Source organism: Rousettus aegyptiacus, unplaced genomic scaffold (assembly GCF_014176215.1).
Source record: "Rousettus aegyptiacus isolate mRouAeg1 unplaced genomic scaffold, mRouAeg1.p scaffold_m13_p_4, whole genome shotgun sequence".
NCBI classification, from domain to species: Eukaryota; Metazoa; Chordata; class Mammalia; order Chiroptera; family Pteropodidae; genus Rousettus; species Rousettus aegyptiacus.
Genome location: NW_023416307.1, coordinates 18,000,438 through 18,019,521, shown reverse-complemented (window position 1 = coordinate 18,019,521; position 19,084 = coordinate 18,000,438).

Below are 19,084 nucleotides of genomic sequence, written 5' to 3'. Positions count from 1 at the left end.
TATAATGAAATACTTTTCAGTAATAAAAAGGAATGAACTATTGATACGTATTACAAAATGGATAAATCTGAAAATCTCTATGCTGAGTGGTAGAAATGAGACAAGAAAGAATACACATTGTATGTATGATTTCAGTCATATAAAATTATAGAACATGCTAACTAATCTATAGTGATAGAAAACATTCCAGCAGTTGCCTGGAGATGGGAGAGGGTCAAGGAAAATTGGGTGGGAATGTTTACAAAGACTGTTTGGGGTTCTGGATATATTCATTATTTTAATTGTGGTAATGGTTCATAGTGTGCATGTAAGTCAAACTAATCAAATTGTACACTTTAAATAAGTGCAGTATATTGTGTGTTGCTTAAAAAAAGAAGAAACTGAAAAACGAAAATTTTCACAGGGAGTTATAGACAGACCTAGTACAGTCATATTTTCTTTTTCCTACTAATCCACTTTCTTTATTCTTAAAAGTATTTAAAAAAACATAGATAAGTAGATCTAGAGTAATACCTATAAGTGATCTATAATACTTTAAAGTTCTGTCTTCTTCTTCCAAAATTTAAGATGTACAGTGCAGTTGTTACTCATGGGGTCCTTGAAATGCTTGGAGTCCAGATGCTGAAGGGGCCACCATGGTAATAGTTACAATGCTGCCTCTTGTAGACTCCCTCACAACATGAGATATGGATCAGCGATTCACAAAATACTCATTTCACCTAGCGTTTGAAGTTTCTCAAGGTTCACTCTGCATTAGAATTATATGGAGGCTTGTTAACACAGATTGCTGGGCCCCATTCCCAGTTTCTAAGTGAACAGTTCTGGGAATGGGTTGAAAAATTCACATCTCTACCAGGTTTACAGGTGATGCTGATGCTGATACTGTTGCATAAACGATCACTCTTTGAGAACCACTATGACAAATGTCCTAGATTGAAAGAAAAATAAGTCATTCCTGCAGTTGAATTTAATTATTCAGCAGCTAGGTTTGGATTTTTATGCAGAGAGCAAGGTAGCATCTGAGCACCCCAGTGGGAACATCCCTGTCAAATGCTCATTTCTCCCTTCCTGTTTCCTGAATTTATTTAGCTCAAAATAAACCTGTTTTGTAGGTGTAGGAGTTACAATTATGTTTACTTTTCAAATTGAAAATGCTTAATAATAGTCAAAGATAGCACTGGTTACATGTGAATCGTCGTAGAACCAATGCAGATTGTCGTTCGCTTACAAATTTAATAAAGTATTTTAAGTGCTTACTCTGTGTTAGGTACTGGGGATTCAATGGTGAGTGTCAGGTATGACCTTTACCTCTTGGAGCTTTCTGTCTATTGAGAAATTTGTCATTATATCAATAATCATCAAGTAATAAAGCACAATTGTAATAAGTGTACAAGAGAGCTGTAAATATTCTCGATGATCAGCAAATGTATAATGTTCATATTTTGAAATATATATACATATATATATATTTCTATTACTCCATACACACCTTTAAATCCAACAACAATTTCTGATAGAATTTTCACAAGACAATTCTATTGAATATGGCATTATGTTTCCCATTTAAGCTTTCACTGCTTTTGATTTTATCTATGAATTTGTGTCTTTTTTCTTTCATAATTTAATTCCTACCTTTTGTTACTTTTTTATTTTTAGAAATTGTAGTGTTGGTTTATCCAATATTTATCTTTTCTTTGTCTGATTTTGTCTCCTCCAAAATAGACCTCTTGTTTAATTTATTATTGTACCTTTGAAAAAATCAGGTTTTCTGAATTTCATTATATTATCACTTCCATTGCAAGAAAAGTGCTTCATAGGAGATCTTTGTGTTCAATAAATATATTTACTCTGTTTCCCAAATATCCTTTTCTTTATTCTTTCATACATAGCTAGCTTGTGAAATTCATGAATGATACATTTCAAAATTTTCTTGAGACTTGAAATTTATGCACATCGCAATGTTTGTACAGGCTCCTGGCTTTTGGCTAAAGCCTGTTTCCATAGAGAATAACATGTTTCCTTATCTTATCATCTCACAACCTTGTTATCTTTTATGGAAAGTTTTCCTGTACTGAAAAGATGTTTTTAATCCCTTTGTGTGGGTTACTGTGTAAGTAATGATGAGCAGAAAAAAATAAAAGTTGTCCTGAGAGGTAGATGCCCCTCTTATCTTGGGACATAGATGTAGAACTTAATACCCTGAGTGCTGAGGGGGCTGAACTCACAGAGCTCACGGCTGTGACAAAACTTTGGCTGGGATATACAAGGCTGGGCTCCATCACTAGCTAAGTGACTCACGAGCTCACTCAGAATACATGAGATTCAAATTTATGATGGAGCAAAACTTCAAATAACTCCAAATTGTGAATGCCAGGGTTGCTTGGGAATTGTTCATTCTGACTTTCAGCATTCACAAAATATTTATTCAACACATTAAGATTGTGGTTAGTAATTTTCCATTTCTAGATGAATACCAAGCCTCTATACTTCTTGTTTCTTTATTATTCCATATAAAATTGTGGGCTTCAAGATCTTATGACATTTTTTACCACTCGTACATTATCTCTCTGATACATACCTCACCATCCTAGATTCCTCCCATTTATCTATTTAAGTATTTTTGAGATCTACCATGATCTAAGCACTTTGCCTACCACTTGATAAGACAGGCTCTACACCCTTAAAGGGCCTAAAATTAGATGAGCAGAAAGACTAAGAAATCATTACAATAAAATATGAAGAGTGCTACATCACAGGGAAGCCCAGAAAAGTAAAGGACAAAGAAAGACACATTGAGTTTTCCTCTTATTATGATGCAGAACCCAGTAACTTTTTCATTGATTTTCTCCTCCTTCTGAACATGGTTCGTCAAATAACATCCTTAACATGTCCAGAGTCAGTGAGTACCACCCTGCATCTGGTGCTTTAGTCCTTATCGTAGCTTTCACTATAAAGCAGAGCTGCCTCCTGCCTCTTCTCATCTAAGTTATTATGGTTCCTATCAGGGCATCCACGTGAAAATTAGAGGTGATAGACTTAAAATAGAATTTAGTCATGGAAAAAAATATGTTTTAGTTTAAAATTTTACATCAAGTAAATAGTTGCTAGGTGACTACAACTATTTTCCCTAACAACAGACAATTGGGGACTTTTAATACTGCAGCAAAACTTAAATCAAAATGCGTTGACCATTAAATTCTGATTTTAGTAGGGAGTTGCTGATATTTGAAGTCCCTGCTGAGGATGCAGTAGGGTTTGATGCACTGAGATTTAAGGTGATGTTCCCACTACTTCCATGGTCTTACCTTGTCCCAAGAAAAAATAAAAACCTGTATTAATTAAAAGCTCAGAGAATTATTAGAATTTCCTTGGTTCCAAAGGGGGCAGGAGAATCATGTAAATAATACGAACATCTGTTAACTGAAAGTTACTTTCTCTTTTCCAACCAGATAGTGAACTCCTGCAGGTATAGGCTATCATATCTCTTTGAGCCAGCAACACTTATTTCTCTGTTCTGTACTTGGTAGGTACTCAATAAACATTCATCAATAGTTATAAAATAATGACAGTAAAGTTATTTTAGTCTTAAATTAAGTTAAATTCTGAGTAGATTTTGTAATAAAAAGTAAATTGATATTTCCCCTTGTTCTATTCTTCATTTTTTAGGAAATTTTCTAAATACTGCTTGCCTATTCAGAATGACGCTATGCATTATTCTCAAAAGGTATGAATTTTTAAAGTCTCTTGAGTTATATTGATTTGGAACAAACATGTTCTTAAAATTCTAATTTAATATTCTCAGAAAATCTTGCCATCACAGAAGTCTCTTTCGTATAATCCTCTGAGAGTCGGGGAGAGATTTGAATTTCCACTTGATCTCTTGCTTACATTTAATTTCCTACCCGAGATGTCTAATTCACCTCACTACTAACTTTCACAGGAAGATATGTAGTGCCATTGGCAGAAGGGAGAGGACTATATTTATAATTGTCAGTAATTTTAAAGCAAATAGCTGCTGGATCAACAAAGAATAGTAGATTGAGACCTTTGTATTTTTATAGCTGTAATTTAATTTTTTAGGAGCAGCATGTAACTTTCCTTTTATGTTTATTTAGCTATCTTCAACTTAGGGCCCCTTTGTCACCTTTGAATTGTCAGTTATTATAATACTGTTTTACTTCTGTGAAAGAAAAAAATTTTAAGTAATGTCTATAAAAGGAAATGACATTGTATGAAAGGTAATTGTTAAAATAAAGTGCTAAATGTCAAGGTTCATAAAGCAGAGGAGAAAATTTACATTAGTTTCTAATTATACTATATCAGCAAATTAAAAAATACAAAGAAAGTAAAAAATTAGAATAAGTATACATATGAATCAAAATTGCTTTTAAAAGGCCTTCTCTTTGCCAGATGATCAAAATACCTATTTTTCTTCTGCATGAAATGCTACCTGTTCTATATAACTTTGTTTGGTTTAAACAAAATGGAAAAATATCTATTTTTCACATGCACCTCAGTTGTATCTCTTCATTTTGCATCTCATAGTTTCTTATATTCTCTCTTTTAATAATGCTTCTTATCTATCAAGGTATAAATATCCTTGTGACAATTTTTGAAAAATTTATATGTATTATTGTATTTATTGAATACTGCTATTAGCATAGGTAATGTCACAATTTGCTTCTCTATTTTACTTAACAGTCCATAAGAGGGAAAAAATGACAAATATTATTAATTAGAAATTACATAACAATTTATTAATAGAATATGAGCAAAGATGAAATCTTATTATTTTTACTAATCTTTTCATTTCAGAGCAAGTTTGAATAAACCAGGAGGAGGCATATTGAAAATAGAATCTGTTTTGTTTGATTATTTTCTATTGCTAATTTATAAACTCTGTGGAATCTAAAAGACAATGAATTATAAATTAAAAATTGACCCACATTTCTGATTTTGTGTGTGACCATGTACAAATGAACTCTCAGCCATCATGAACACTCTGAGTTATAAGGAAAAAATAATCCTCTAGAATTTTCTGAAGCTTAAAAACAATTATCCCTCTAACAGTTTTTTTTATGTTAAAAGAAGATAAAATTGATATGTAAGGCTAGACATAATACCTTATTACATAGTTAGTGACATTATTTAATTAAAGTTATGTTTAATTAGAATTTAATTGCTACCATGAAGATAGGCATTATTTTCTTCATGTGTCACTAAGACCATATCTTTTGAATATACTCTTTAAGTCTTACCTTAATAGTTATCACATGAGAATAAAGAATTTTTATTTCTGAGCCTCTCCATTTAAAATTATTGAGGAGAAATGTCAATAAATACATCACGACACAGTTCTTTGAGATAAGCACCTCAGTATTGTCGAGACAACATAAAATATTTAAGGCTTTCTGCAATGAGAACTATAATGAACACTATGTTTTTAATCAAGCCATGTAATACCAGATAAGTCACTTCAGTTGGATTGCAGAGGAGTAAGGCATTAAATATAGCAGGTAACATTATGAAACTGTATTCTTACATCTGAGTTAAAATCATGTAATATCCATTAAACTCATACTCCTAAAATTCTAGTAAATAATTTCTTATTTTGTAGTCTTCACCCATAGTTCTCTTATGTCTCTGCATAGTTTTACTTATAATGTATGTTTCATGATGACTCATTTTGTAATGCATATCAGTTTTGAGATTCCACCATATGTATGTGCATTTCTCCCCCATCTTTCCCGGTATAGCATGCACATTACAATAGCAGGAACAAATTTTGCTCCCTTTGGATTTTCTCTTCAACCCTCTGAACATTTTGAAATAAAATATACAGCCATAAATAATCTATTTGTAGACAGGCTAACTATACCAGTCCAAATAAAAAGAAAATTCTTTCTTATTTGGATTTGCCTACTGACAAATAAATATAAGAAGCTGGCCAAAACATAATTTAATTCCTTTGGGATTGCTATTTGAGATAAACAAAACAAAAATGCTCAAGTTTAACCAGTTCTCTCATATATCCCTCTTTGGGCACATAAATAGTAAAAATAATTTATCCCACAGGAATAAATCTATGTTTCCCTCCCCAATCTCTCCCTTTCTGATTAAGGGCAAAGCAAATAAACAGCACCCCTTCCTTTTTTTTTTTTTCATGTAAACTTGCCAGTATTTCTAAATGTTACATAAGAAAATTTTCACTAGCACATTAAAAAAAACTTATAACTTGGTACAATTTAACCAATGCAACAAAAAGTCAGGCCTAGAGAAAAAACCAAAAAAATAAAAAAATTGATTTCAAAAGAATTTTCAATTCTGATGGAATAGCTTGTATCACACAAATTCTGTAGTCAAAAGCTATGATAAAATCTCAGTCAAAAATATTTTTTACCTTATTTAGGCATTATAGAAAAATTAAGGCAGTCAAGAGTGAAGGTACAGATCTAAAAATGAAGGGAAAACATTGAGGAAAGCTATACTTGTTTACAAGCTTTCCCCCAGTAAAGCATTTGTTATTTCTTGCCATTTCATACTGTGGGGCACAAAGTTTAAATAGAAAGTGTCTGCTCAGAAATTTTGTCAAACTCTTGGAACAAGGAGTTAAAAATGTAATGACTCCCAAGGTAGGCCAGACTCATATGACCAAGATCTAGAGAAAATAGATTTATAGAAAGGCGAAGCCAACATTCTCATCCTTGAGTTATTTGTCAAGCATTAAACTGCCAGGGTGTGAGAGACTGAGAAAACGAAAAAGGCTAGGGAAAGCTTTTAACAGTCTCACAATACAAGAGAAACACAAATTGGAAATTGGAATCTGCTGAGGGGGAGAGGCAATGGTAACATTCCAAATGTTCAAAGTTAAAATATTATAGCTGTCACAAAGCTTGAAACCTATTCTCAAACTATATCAATCCTGATTAGAACAAAGGAAACTGTCCCTCCTCTAACTTACTGGCTAGAACAAGTAAATTTTCTTTAATGAAGATACTGTCACCCAGAGCTTTTTATCTTGGCAGTCTTTTATATACAATGGTCAGCATTCAACTAAAAAAAAAAAAAAAAAAAAAAAACCTGGCCTACAAGAGAACAGTATCGAGTGATCAAAAAAAGAGAAGGAATAGGTGCTAGAAATGGACCCACAGATGATCTAGGTACTTAAATGATAAAACAGAAACTTAAAAATAACTGTTGTTAATATGTCCAATAAAATATATGACAAGATGGAGAATTTCAGAAATTATGGCAATATTCATAAAATAATTGAATGAGAGTCCAGAACTGAAGAACATAATGACTGAAAATCCATACTCAGTGGATAAGTTGTCAATTGATTAGATACAAGAAAAGGGAAGTGTAGGACAGCAGAAAATAACCAGACTAAAATAAAAAGAGAAAAGAAGGATAGAAATTACAGGAAATAGAGAGACATAGAGGAATTAGAAATGGTATAATGTATGTATAAAAGAAAAAGAGGGAGAATGGGACTGAAGCAGTAGTTGCAGAGACACTGGTCAAACATTTTCCAATGCTGAAGAAAAATATCAAGGGAAGAATTTTACAAAGCAATACTACCCCCTAAAATTATAAATGCCAAAAATAGCACATCCAGGCTCATCGTAGTAAAACTGATGAAAAATAAACAGAAAATCTCAAAGTCAGACTGAGTAAAGAAAAAAATTTCACATTATTTGACTTTTCAGACCAGCAGTAATGGACTCTCATTCTCTCATTAGTTATAGTGATATATTTCACTAATTTAATTCATCTTATGGTTCCTTATCCTAGGAACTTGTAAAATACACAAAAACAAATGTGTAGGGCCGGACAATTTGCACAACAGAGAGTCATGCTTCTTTTAAAACGAGCTTTAGGACACAACTCATTTCTCTTTTTCTAGCATGAACTCTTTTCCCATTTATAATTTTACTCTTAAAATTAAGAAGTGACTTATTTCTTGTTTGATTGGGAATTTTTTAATCTTTAGGACCAATTCTCCAACTTGATTGTCATTTTCTCATGATTTCTTCAGACCTACTTGCATATATATCCCCCACTGACTCACCCAATAAACAAACCTTGATGTTCTCAAATTCACAGTCACTATGAAACTTGAATCTTTGCTTTCAGGTCATGGTTCCATTATAAACTATTTATAAGAATGTGGGGAATAATTCTTTCACATTCGTGAAGATAGAACTATCATTTTTCTAAAGTGGGAACAGTATTAAAGAATGGTAGGAGTCCTTTCTAAACCAATTTTGAAAGAGAATAACAGAATAATTGTCATTCTGCCTTGGGTTTACATTTTGCTCATTTTTCACTGAGGCAGATTTTCACCAAAACAAACAAGGACAAGATAACTATGATGGTCAATTTGAGGAACAAAGATAGGTGGAAGAGTAAACAGAAATTCAATAGAGGAAAATAGTTAGGAAATTATGGTAGGAAAAGTAGAAAAAGGAAGAAAAGGAAGAAAGTTATTCAAGAAAAATATAAAAGGGAAAGGGTCAGATTTAGTTGTTCAGATTCAACAAATATTTTTAAGCCTCTATCAAGAGCCCACCTATATGCTGAGCTCTTTACAAAGTGAAAATGGTTCTGCATTCAAGGAACTTATATCCTAATTATGGTATATCAGTTAAAATTACACTTTCTGCATTGAAAAAAAATATTTAAAAAGACAAGAAAGTTTGCATTATTTTTCTAACATAAAATAAAACTGAATAAAACTCAGTGCTGGTATAGTGATTCTAGAATCACCATATTCATTCTCTATCTATATATTTTCTCTGCGAACACATAGTAAATAGTTTCCATCTTTAAGGAAATTCGCCATTCAAAATAGCTACTGGAGGACTAGCCTTCACATCCATTACCAGACTCCAGCCAGCCAGAAGAGGGAAGGGGGGAAAAAAAGTGGGGCAACTATTAATCCTTTTCTGAGAGCCTCTTCCCAAAAGTTCCTTCCACTTATAACTCAGTGGTTAGGATTTAGTCACATGGAAACCTGTAGCTGAAAGGAAGATTGGGGAACAAAGTATTTTTGTCAGGCATATCCCTGCTCCAAATAACATTGGGTTGTTTTTTTCCAAAAGCAGAATGGGAGAATGAATATGACACAGGGATCCAGCTGGCTCTGTCATGAATAGAACATGTGAACATGGTTACTTTAATAAAATATTACTCAATATCATATGCCAGTGCAATTATAATCATCCCAGTGTGTTCTTTGCTTATTATTTATAATTATTTGTTTCTTATAGTCTTCAGGCCACAGATAGATTTATGATGACAAAGAGACTCACATTGGTTGTTATCCCCTAGCTGGCCCTATGTTTGATTATTTATCTAAATCTACTTTTATTTTGCTCCATTCCCTAAGCACAGACTTTTTTTTTTTTAATGGAACTGGCAAAATTATTTAAACAATAAATTTCACTAATTTGAAAAACTACCTGCAGATGTTGACTGCTTGAGACTAATGAAAGTTGCATAATAATCTCATAAAGTTATTCCCAAATAAAAGTAATACATTTATATTCTTAATAGTCTAAGATCCAGAAAGAGCAGAAAACGCTGTCAACCCAACCTTATTTTCAGTTACTCTTATTAATATATTAAAATAAGTTCCAAAACCACCTTTAAGTTTTAATTCCATTATAATCTTTCCTGTGGCTAATTACTAGTAGCAGAAGGACTGAATTTTCCTGTTACAAACTAGCTTGGTAAAATTAAACTCTGAGTATTAATAAGAAGTATGTCGACTTCTTTCCAGCTCTTACTTTTTTTCCACACTATTAGAAAATAAATTAATGGTTCACCCCTTCTCTGAATCAATCATTTAATTTCCTGGGTTCAGGAGTTTTACAATTTACAACATGCTTTTTCATGCAGTATCTCACTTTATTCCAACAATCATCCTATAAAGTAGGCAATTTGCAGTTATTGTCCCTGTTTTATAGCTATCCGAAGTTCTGAGGGGTGAAGTGAATTACTTTCCACTTTGCCTAAAATCACAAAATTTGGACTATGACTGATTTTAAAAATATTATTTTACTATAATTATTGCCCTTCTCATCTAACCATAAAGATGAACTCTTTTTCAGTAAATTAATTTTCCTATGTTGCTGTGGCCAACACAAAGAAAAAATAAAATTATTCTATGTTGCTTCTGATCTCCTCACTTTTATTTTCATTCATGTACACTCTCATACCTCTCCCTTTTCTTCTGCTCCAGAGCAATTTATTTTGTGGCTATCTCTTAATTAATGCCCATCTTTTATGCATCTCTATAAAGGGCAGAAATGAAATATCAAAACATGCTTTGTAGTTGCAAATTCATTCCTGCTGTAAGATTCGATGAAAGGAATAAACTTTCAGTTAAACAATTACCTAAGAAAACCAGTGAAAGTCTCAGGAGTGTAACTATTCTCTCCATGATTTTTGCAGCTCTCATTGACTATACATTGAATTTCCAGTTGAATTTTATGGTTTCTTCTCAGGCGGAAATCTCTACATATTGACATGTGTGTCATAGAAGAGCATGACGTGAGACCCAGTTTTGTATGCATCTGAGCCTGCTTACTTCAATGTCTATGACAAGAGTAGAATGGGTGCCAGCAAGAGTCCTCACATTTACGATGCCCTGTCAAAGCCTGGCTGTTCCTGGTTCTGTGATGATATGGAAATGGCTCCCTTCTTATTGTGCAAGCCAAGCTCAGGTGTGAATAATCCGTTGGAACACCAAGTCTATTTTTTTGCTTTCGTTGTTAGTGCTTGTAAACCAGACTGACGAGAGCAGCCACTCCTGTTTGAGACACAGTAGACCAACTTAGGGGAGTTTAAGGGAGGAGAGGCATCAAAGTTGATGAGAATTAGATCCCTAATTAAGTTTGGTCATATTTTCTTGTCTTTTAACTCACAAATTTCAGGGTCCAGCAAGTTGTGAGGACAAACTATCACTTTATAGACACTTAAGGTACTTGGAATAAATCATCACATGCCTACCCACTGGAATTAATTTGGAGGAACAATATGTTCTATGGATATTTCTTGGTACTTTTTGTTTGTCTGTTAGTTCGTTAGTTGGTTGCTTGTTTTTTTAGTGCCTTTGCACTAAGATTATAAGAATACATTTAAAAAACTCTAATAATTCTAAAGGTGACTATAATGCTATAATGCTGATGTAATACAATACTATTAATATATTTACATCACGATTTAAGTTTGTTTACACATTGTAGCTATGGTTTTAAATAATAAGTGTACTGATGTTCTATGTGTCCAATAATATTAAAGATAATGATAGTTTATCAAAAAAGTTTAATATTTTCATATCACTTTTTCTCTGTGTTACTGACCTTGAACTTAAGAAACAGAAACATGTAGAAGCAGCACTGACCTTTTGTATTATCTTTTTATAAAAAGGGATCTAGAATTCTGAAGCAAGAGTACTCAGGAGAAATTTATTTTTAAATATTAATTTTATTGAAAACATACTGTAGAACTTTAAAAAAGTTACAAAGATTATAGAAAGTCCTTCATTTTAAAGAAACATGAAAGAAAAAATATTAATTAAATGTTCTCCAACCCTTATTCTCAATACCCGATCCTGCAGGATTAAATATGGACCACATTCCCCTTTGCAAACAGGATATTGGCTCCCTATAGGAATATATGGTCTCACTGGGGCATTCTAAACCCTGATGGTCTGACCCAAGTCTTGCTTAACTTTCCCAATTCCACTCTCTCACCTGAAGTTCCGGTCATAACATTTCACTGAAATTTCCAGAGCAGTTTTAAGCATCTGCACAATTTTTCATAAATTCTCTCAGACTGCAAGATCTTCCCCTAGTATGAGCTGAATAGTGTTTCCCAAAAAAAGATATGTTGAAATTATAATCCCCAGTCCCTCAGAATGTGACCTTATTTGGAAACGAGGTCATTGGAGATGTAATTAGTTAAGATAATATCATATCAAACTAGGGTAGGACACTAATCTAATCTAACTGGTGTAGAAACCACAAGTCTTCCAGTCCAAGATTGCAGTGTAGGAAGATCTCGAACTCACCTCTTCCATGAAAACACTAAATCTACATCTACAGACAGAGTGACTGAACAGTTTCTGCACAGAAAATGAGATAGAGAGAGAACACATAGAAATGGACAGGAGAGATGGGGACACAGTTTATGGGAACTGCATTCCAATGCACTGACCTATGGTAGGGACAGATCACTAAGAGAAATAACAGCTGAAAACTTCCCTAACTTGTGAAGGAAACAGACATCCAAGTCCAGGATGTACAGAGAGTCTTAAATAAGTTGACTCCAAAGACTCTCATACCAAGACACATCATGATTAAAATGCCAACAATTAATGATATAGAGAGAATCAATATGACTGGTGTTCTTATAAAAAGACAGCTGTATGAAGACACAAGCACACAGGGAGAATGCCGTGTGAAGATTGAGGTGATGGATCTACAAGGATTGTCAGCCATCACCAGAAGCCAGAAAAGAGGAATAAAACAAATTTTCCCTCAGAGGCCTCAGAAGAAACCAACCCTGCTGGCACCTTGATTTATAACTTCTAGCCTCCAGAAGGCTAGAAATATGACAGAGTAAATTTTTATTGTTGTTTTAAGCTACCCAGGGTGGTATTGTTACAGCATCCCTAGGAAACTAATACATCTCCATCTCCAACTGTTAATGTTTACCCATTCTCTGGAGCACAGTTTAAATTTAATCACTCTTTTTATTGATTCCTCCCTGAAGGAATTGTTGCCTCCTATACCAGAAACCTCTTGTGACTACCTCACATGCCCTCAGTCTACCTTGTAGCTCTAGCCATTTCCATGGTAACCAGCTGCCTACAGATGCAATCTGTTAGTACCTCATTATACTGCAATGCGTATCTGTTGCTTTCTTCCCCTAACCTTCTGTTTCTATGAAGTAGGACTTCTATAGACTGCCATACTGATGAATACACAAATCTGAAAGAGGGAAGGAGTTAACATGGATGAAAATACTGGTAGGATGGGAGACAGTAGACAAATCTCCTCTGTAATGTTCTTTGGATATTCGTTTCTGAGGCAGATTTTACACAGGAACAGGCAGGTCCCCAGTAGAACTGAGCTCTGTTGGCCCACAGAAAATCGCTCACCAATACTGATTTAGATCAACTTTTCCTACTTTTCTGATTAATTTTTTTTTTCAGATCTTTACGTTTTGAACTCGCTTTCAGAAATAATCCTATTCACAAAGGCTTTAGTTGTAAATTCTGCTTTAGGGGTGAAGGGTAAGCATTTTCTACCTTATACTGTCTTTGCATTGTATTTAAATCTCCATCTGGCAAATTCTGCTTTACACTTTGGCTATTTGGGTATGCATTCAAATCTCCAGAAAATGCAATATCTCGTGAAGCCCTGCTGCTAATTGTTGTGGCTGCCTTAGCTTTGAAGGATACATCATATCCTGGCTTCATCTTTTCTAGGGTCCAGAACAAAAAAGGTGACAAAATAATCACTAATAGCAGGCCCTTGTACTATGTATCTAAATATTTTAAGTCAACATAGTAAACTGTTAAATAAAATATGTACCCTTCTTCTACCATGGCAAATATATTCTTGTAATGACTTGGAAGGCCAGGTTGAAGTTAGAATTTGTGGAATTTTTGGAGTCCCACACCAGACATGGTAGCATGGAGAGAGAGCCAGCATTTGACCTGAAGCCTTCCCACCTTTTCCCTGTATCACCCATTTTGTCTTCTACTGTGCAAGCATGTGGATTCCCCATCTAAGTCCTTGGGTTCAGTCTGCCCTTAAAAGGATAGAACCTGAAAGAAAATGCAGGACCATTGGGTATGACATTCTGAGATTCTGGGGATCAAGATCAGAACCTAGAAGGGGCTGCATGATCTCCAGATGAGCATGTCACAAAGAGTGGCCAAGAAGCTGCCCAATAGGGAAAGTTTGTCCCCTGAAGAATTTACTGCCAAGCTAAAAAGGGCAGCAACAGAAACCCTGAAATCTTACTGCATGTGAATTAAAACTAAGGAAACATATATAGATCTTTAAAAATAGGGAACACAGCTTATTCTTAGGTAAATTGGAAGAAAACCATATAGAATTTTCTGCTATTTGTTGTCCATTAGCATAGTTTTACTTAATCTTTTCATTATCCTTGAGTGTTCTGGATCAAAGAATAAAAAGTAATCCAAGAGCCCCTGCAGTATAAAGGTAGACACAGAAGGGAGCCTGCAGGCTTTCTTCTTTTCCTGTCCTCAACCAACAACATTCCAAAGGCCACTATATCACCTACATCAGCAAGATTAGCTGGATTTAGTTTTCAAACTCCAAGCAATTTTAATGACTCTCGTTCTCATGAGTGAAAAAGTTTACCTTTATTATATTTTGACCTGTTTTTCTCTTTTGTATGTATGTATGTATGTATGTATGTATGTATGTATTTATCATCTATCCACCTACCTACCATCTATCTATATCGATTTTAATATCTTCTTTAATATAATCTATCAGCAACTGGAAAATGTCAGTGTGGATACACTTTTAAGCAACTCTTTATACATGATCCTTTTTAATAAATGGTATGTAACAAACCAAATTTTTAAAGTATGCTGTTTGAGCTCAAATACATCATCAAGCTATATAAATTCCAAATTTCATTACTATTATTTAGCACTAAGTGAAATTTATCTATTAGTCAATTGGTTTGCATATTTTTTCAAAACAAAGCATACTATTTCCAATTCATCAACATAAAATAGTGTTTATTAAGTGCCTTTTCAGATAGTAGGTTCACTATATTGTTCTTGGTGTATGCATTAAAGTGTTAGCTTTATTTCTTGTCATGTTATAGTGAATGGAGGCATCAAGGGTATCTTAAGGTGTTTTTAGCTTCATTTACCTCCATTCTTTCTAATCTTGCCTTTATGTGTGGTTTCTTAATATTATGGAAGCATGAATATATTCATTAAATTTTTCTATTTTTATTGTTATATAATACACATTCTAAAGAAAAATAATGCAGTGTGCACACTAGGTAGTCAAGACTAGTTTCTATATGTTTTTCAATGACACATTCGATAGTTAATATTCAAAAATTTAAAAGACCTGATATGACTTACTACAAAAAATCCAAATAATACAATTAAAAAATGGGCAAAGAATCTGAATAGACATTTTTCTCCAAAGAGGAAATACAGATGGCCATTAGACATATGAAAAGATGCTCAGTCACTAATCAGCAGAGAAATACAAATTAAAACCACAATGGGGTACCACCTCATATCTATCAGAATGGCCATCATCAATAAATCAACAAACATATGTTGGATAGAATGCGGAGAAAAGGGAACATTCATACATTGTTGATGAGATTGCAAATTGGTGCAGCCACTATGAAAAACAGTATGAAGTTTCCTCAAAAAGTTAAAAATAGAACTACCTTATAATCCAGCAATTCCACTTCTGGCTATTATCCAATGAAATCCAAAACACTAATTTGAAAAGATATGTGCATATGTTCACTGTAGCATCATTTGCGGTAGCCAAGATATAGAAGCAACCTAAGTGCTCATCACTAAAAAAGATGTGATATATATATATAAGAATATTACTCAGCCATTAAAAAAGAATGTTACCATTTGCGACAACATGGATGGACCTAGGGGGTATTATGCTAAGTGAAATAAGTCAGACAGAGAGAGACAAATACCATAATATTTCTCTTATAAGTAGAATCTCAAGAACAAAAATAAATGAACAACTAAAAAAGACTTATAGATACAGAGAACAAACTGATGGTTATCAGATGGGAGGGGGGTTGAAGAGCTGGGTGAAAAAGGTAAAGTGATTAAAAAGTATAAGTGACAGTTACAAAATAGTCACGGATATGTAAAATACAGCATAGGGAATATAGTCAGTAATACTGTAATGACTATACATGGTGCCAGGTGGGTCACCGACTTATCTAGGGGCTCCTTCTAACCACTGTGCTGTACTCCTGAAACTGATATAAAATAATATTGAATGTCTAAAAAAAAGACTAATTTTTACAACCCACCCAGAATGCATCCTAAAGACTCTCTCATGTAGAGATTTTTGAATAATTTGGATTTAAGATGGAATAAACTTCTTATTCAGATAGATTGATAAAATAGGATAAGAAGTATTTTCCCGATACAGGTATGCAGGTTCACTCTAGCCAAACTTTTGAAAAATGTGTAGCTGAACACACAGAGTGAGACCTCCAGGTGCCAGCAATAAAGAGGGATGTGAAAACATGAGTGGTGAGTGAATTAATGACTGTGCAGGTCGGCTATAGGGAATAGGGGCAGGTGCAAGCCCTTGGGCCCACTCGAAGAAGGAAATTGTAGATGAAATCTTAACTTTAGTCCATAACACTGAAATTACTGTACACTTCAGACCAGAATATTCTTACCCTTGGATGAATGAGAATGCATGAAGATTCCAAATGGTATTTGGATATAGATGATTTAAAACTAATTAATTTCCAGATTCTCAGCTTTTTAAAATTAATCTACCATAGAATGCCTGAGATAAAAAATATATCTATATTTATGCTTAAAATGATCTTTCTGGCACATGCTGGTTCTCAGATTTTACCTTCCTTTTCACAATCACCTTTTCTCAAATAACAACAAAAAATTCAATGCCTGCTCTAATAGTAATCTTACTGAGATGCATTGCTTCTCCATGCCAAATAAATGGACCATTAGAAAGTCCATGTTGGTGTTAGGCAAGGAGTATTTAACAAATGAGTCACTAATTCTTTCACAGACCAGGTGGTTTTAATTCATTGTTTTTAATTAAATTGAAACAGGATATAATTGGCATATTGGTTTAATATTGAAAATAAATTTAGATTATAATATTTTTTGTCTTATAACTCAGAATGTTAGTTCAAACAATTTTGAACAGTTTCCATCTATTTATGTGAACAAGGGTTTTCAGCATTTACATGTATATAATAATTTAAAACTATGATTATTGCTAGACCCTGTTTCATACTAGAAATATATAATGTTCATGAGTGGATACATCTATTGCTAAAAATCTAGCAACTAATTAACAAAAAGACCTGTACACTGAGAAATGTACTTTCTTTTTTGCCTGATAATTATCAACATTATTTTTGCTACTAGTTTCCTAAAAACAGTTGTAATAATAGCTCAGCTCATAAGAAAACAATATTTAATACTAAGAGACTTATGTTTTCAGGAAATAAGAAATAAAAATATTAATTTATAATTTTGTTTTTTCTCAATGGAAATATAACAAGGTAATCAATTAAAGAAACTTCTGCTTTTAATCCATTCTGAACTTCTTTCTCTTCATTCTAAATCTTTATATAATATACACTTTCTGATGGAATGTCTTTTTATTCCATCTTTGCCTAACACATACTTTGAAAAATCATTTTTAATATTCCAAGTGTAGGCTAGAATTCTCTCCTACATGATCAAATAACAGGTTTGGTAAAACTAAGTTTATGCCACCAATGAGTTCCAATAGAATCCCTGGGCTGTAATGAGAATGTATGAACCGAAAAGTGGCCATTAAATAAGCTAATGTATTTAACAAGAATAGACTTAATAATTTAAGTATTTGTTTAGTGAACGAGTAGAATTTCACTAAAATTCAATTTTGCCTTTATTTTATTTAAACATCTAACGACAGACATTATGGCATTCATGCATGTATTTGGATTTGGCCCTAGGCCACCATGAGGGTACAGTTTAGTGATGTTCCTTATAAATACATTTAAGTTTCACTTTCCTAATATCTAATTGGCTAAAGGATGACAAGGTAATATTAATGTTGCTAAAGACAAATATAGGAGCTTATAAAAAACATCACAAGGCACAATTGGACTTGTTTCATTTACCCTGAAATTACCCTTGTTTCATTTACCATATGTACTTTGTTTTGTCAAAAGGTGCTTTCCATGGAATTTTCCCCAACATGTCATTAGTCTAGAGTACTATGGACCAGAATTGTTATATTCATTATAAATCTCACATGTAACTTTCTTTAGTAAAACTTCGTGGGTTTAATCAACTTTAACCAAAAGGTTTCTAAACTCTGTATATGTTTATATTAAAGTGCCATGTATAAATAGGAAGTAAATAAAGCACTTGCCTTAAAGGCTAAGAAAATGTTGATGATACCATGTATTTATATGGCGTGTACTCTGGAATTTTGGAGATGAATCAAGATTTTTAAAAGATTCCTCAACCAATTGTTTTGGCTTATACCTAGGGCTCTATAATTTTTAGCACATTCTGAGGTAAAGTGATTACAATTCACATTTTTTTGTTATTGATATAGCGACTACTCAACTAGACTAAGATTTCATGGGTTAAGCATAGTACTAACTTATATTTCTTTTTCCAAACTCATTAATTCAAAGAGATCAAAATTTGATGAGAAAAATACACAGAATAAGCCAAAGAAAATTTTTCTAATAATCCACCAGAATTGTTTACAATGCAAATATACACAAATACAGTCATTAAAAACGAAAATGAAACGTGAAACTCCTGTTCAATTTGCAGAGACAGATATCAAATATGCCTTGAGTATAAGTCTTATGACGTGAATTCTTAAAAGACTTTTGTTTAGACAAATGCACTCTATAGCAGCTCATATTTTCTTTAAGGAAAAGATTAATTAAAAACTATTTTAAAAAATTAAGAAACAATTTGGGATAGTAATGTTTAATATCATTAGTGCTACTCAGTTTATAAGTTCTAACTGGTGTAAAACCAGAAGAAACAAAATCGATCTATAATTTTTCTAATGTCAAATTCTGTTGAAAAAAATATCACTGATATAAATTTTCATATTGCCTCATTTTTTTCTAATTATAAAAGAAACAATTAAAATCCAAATGTTAAGGAAATGAACAATTTAAGATGTAAAAGTTCTTTAGCTTTTTTTCTGTACATACATTAATGTTATTACTGTCTTACTTTTATATATCATATATAATATATGCTGCTCTGAAATCTGACATTTTTCATTTAGCGTTA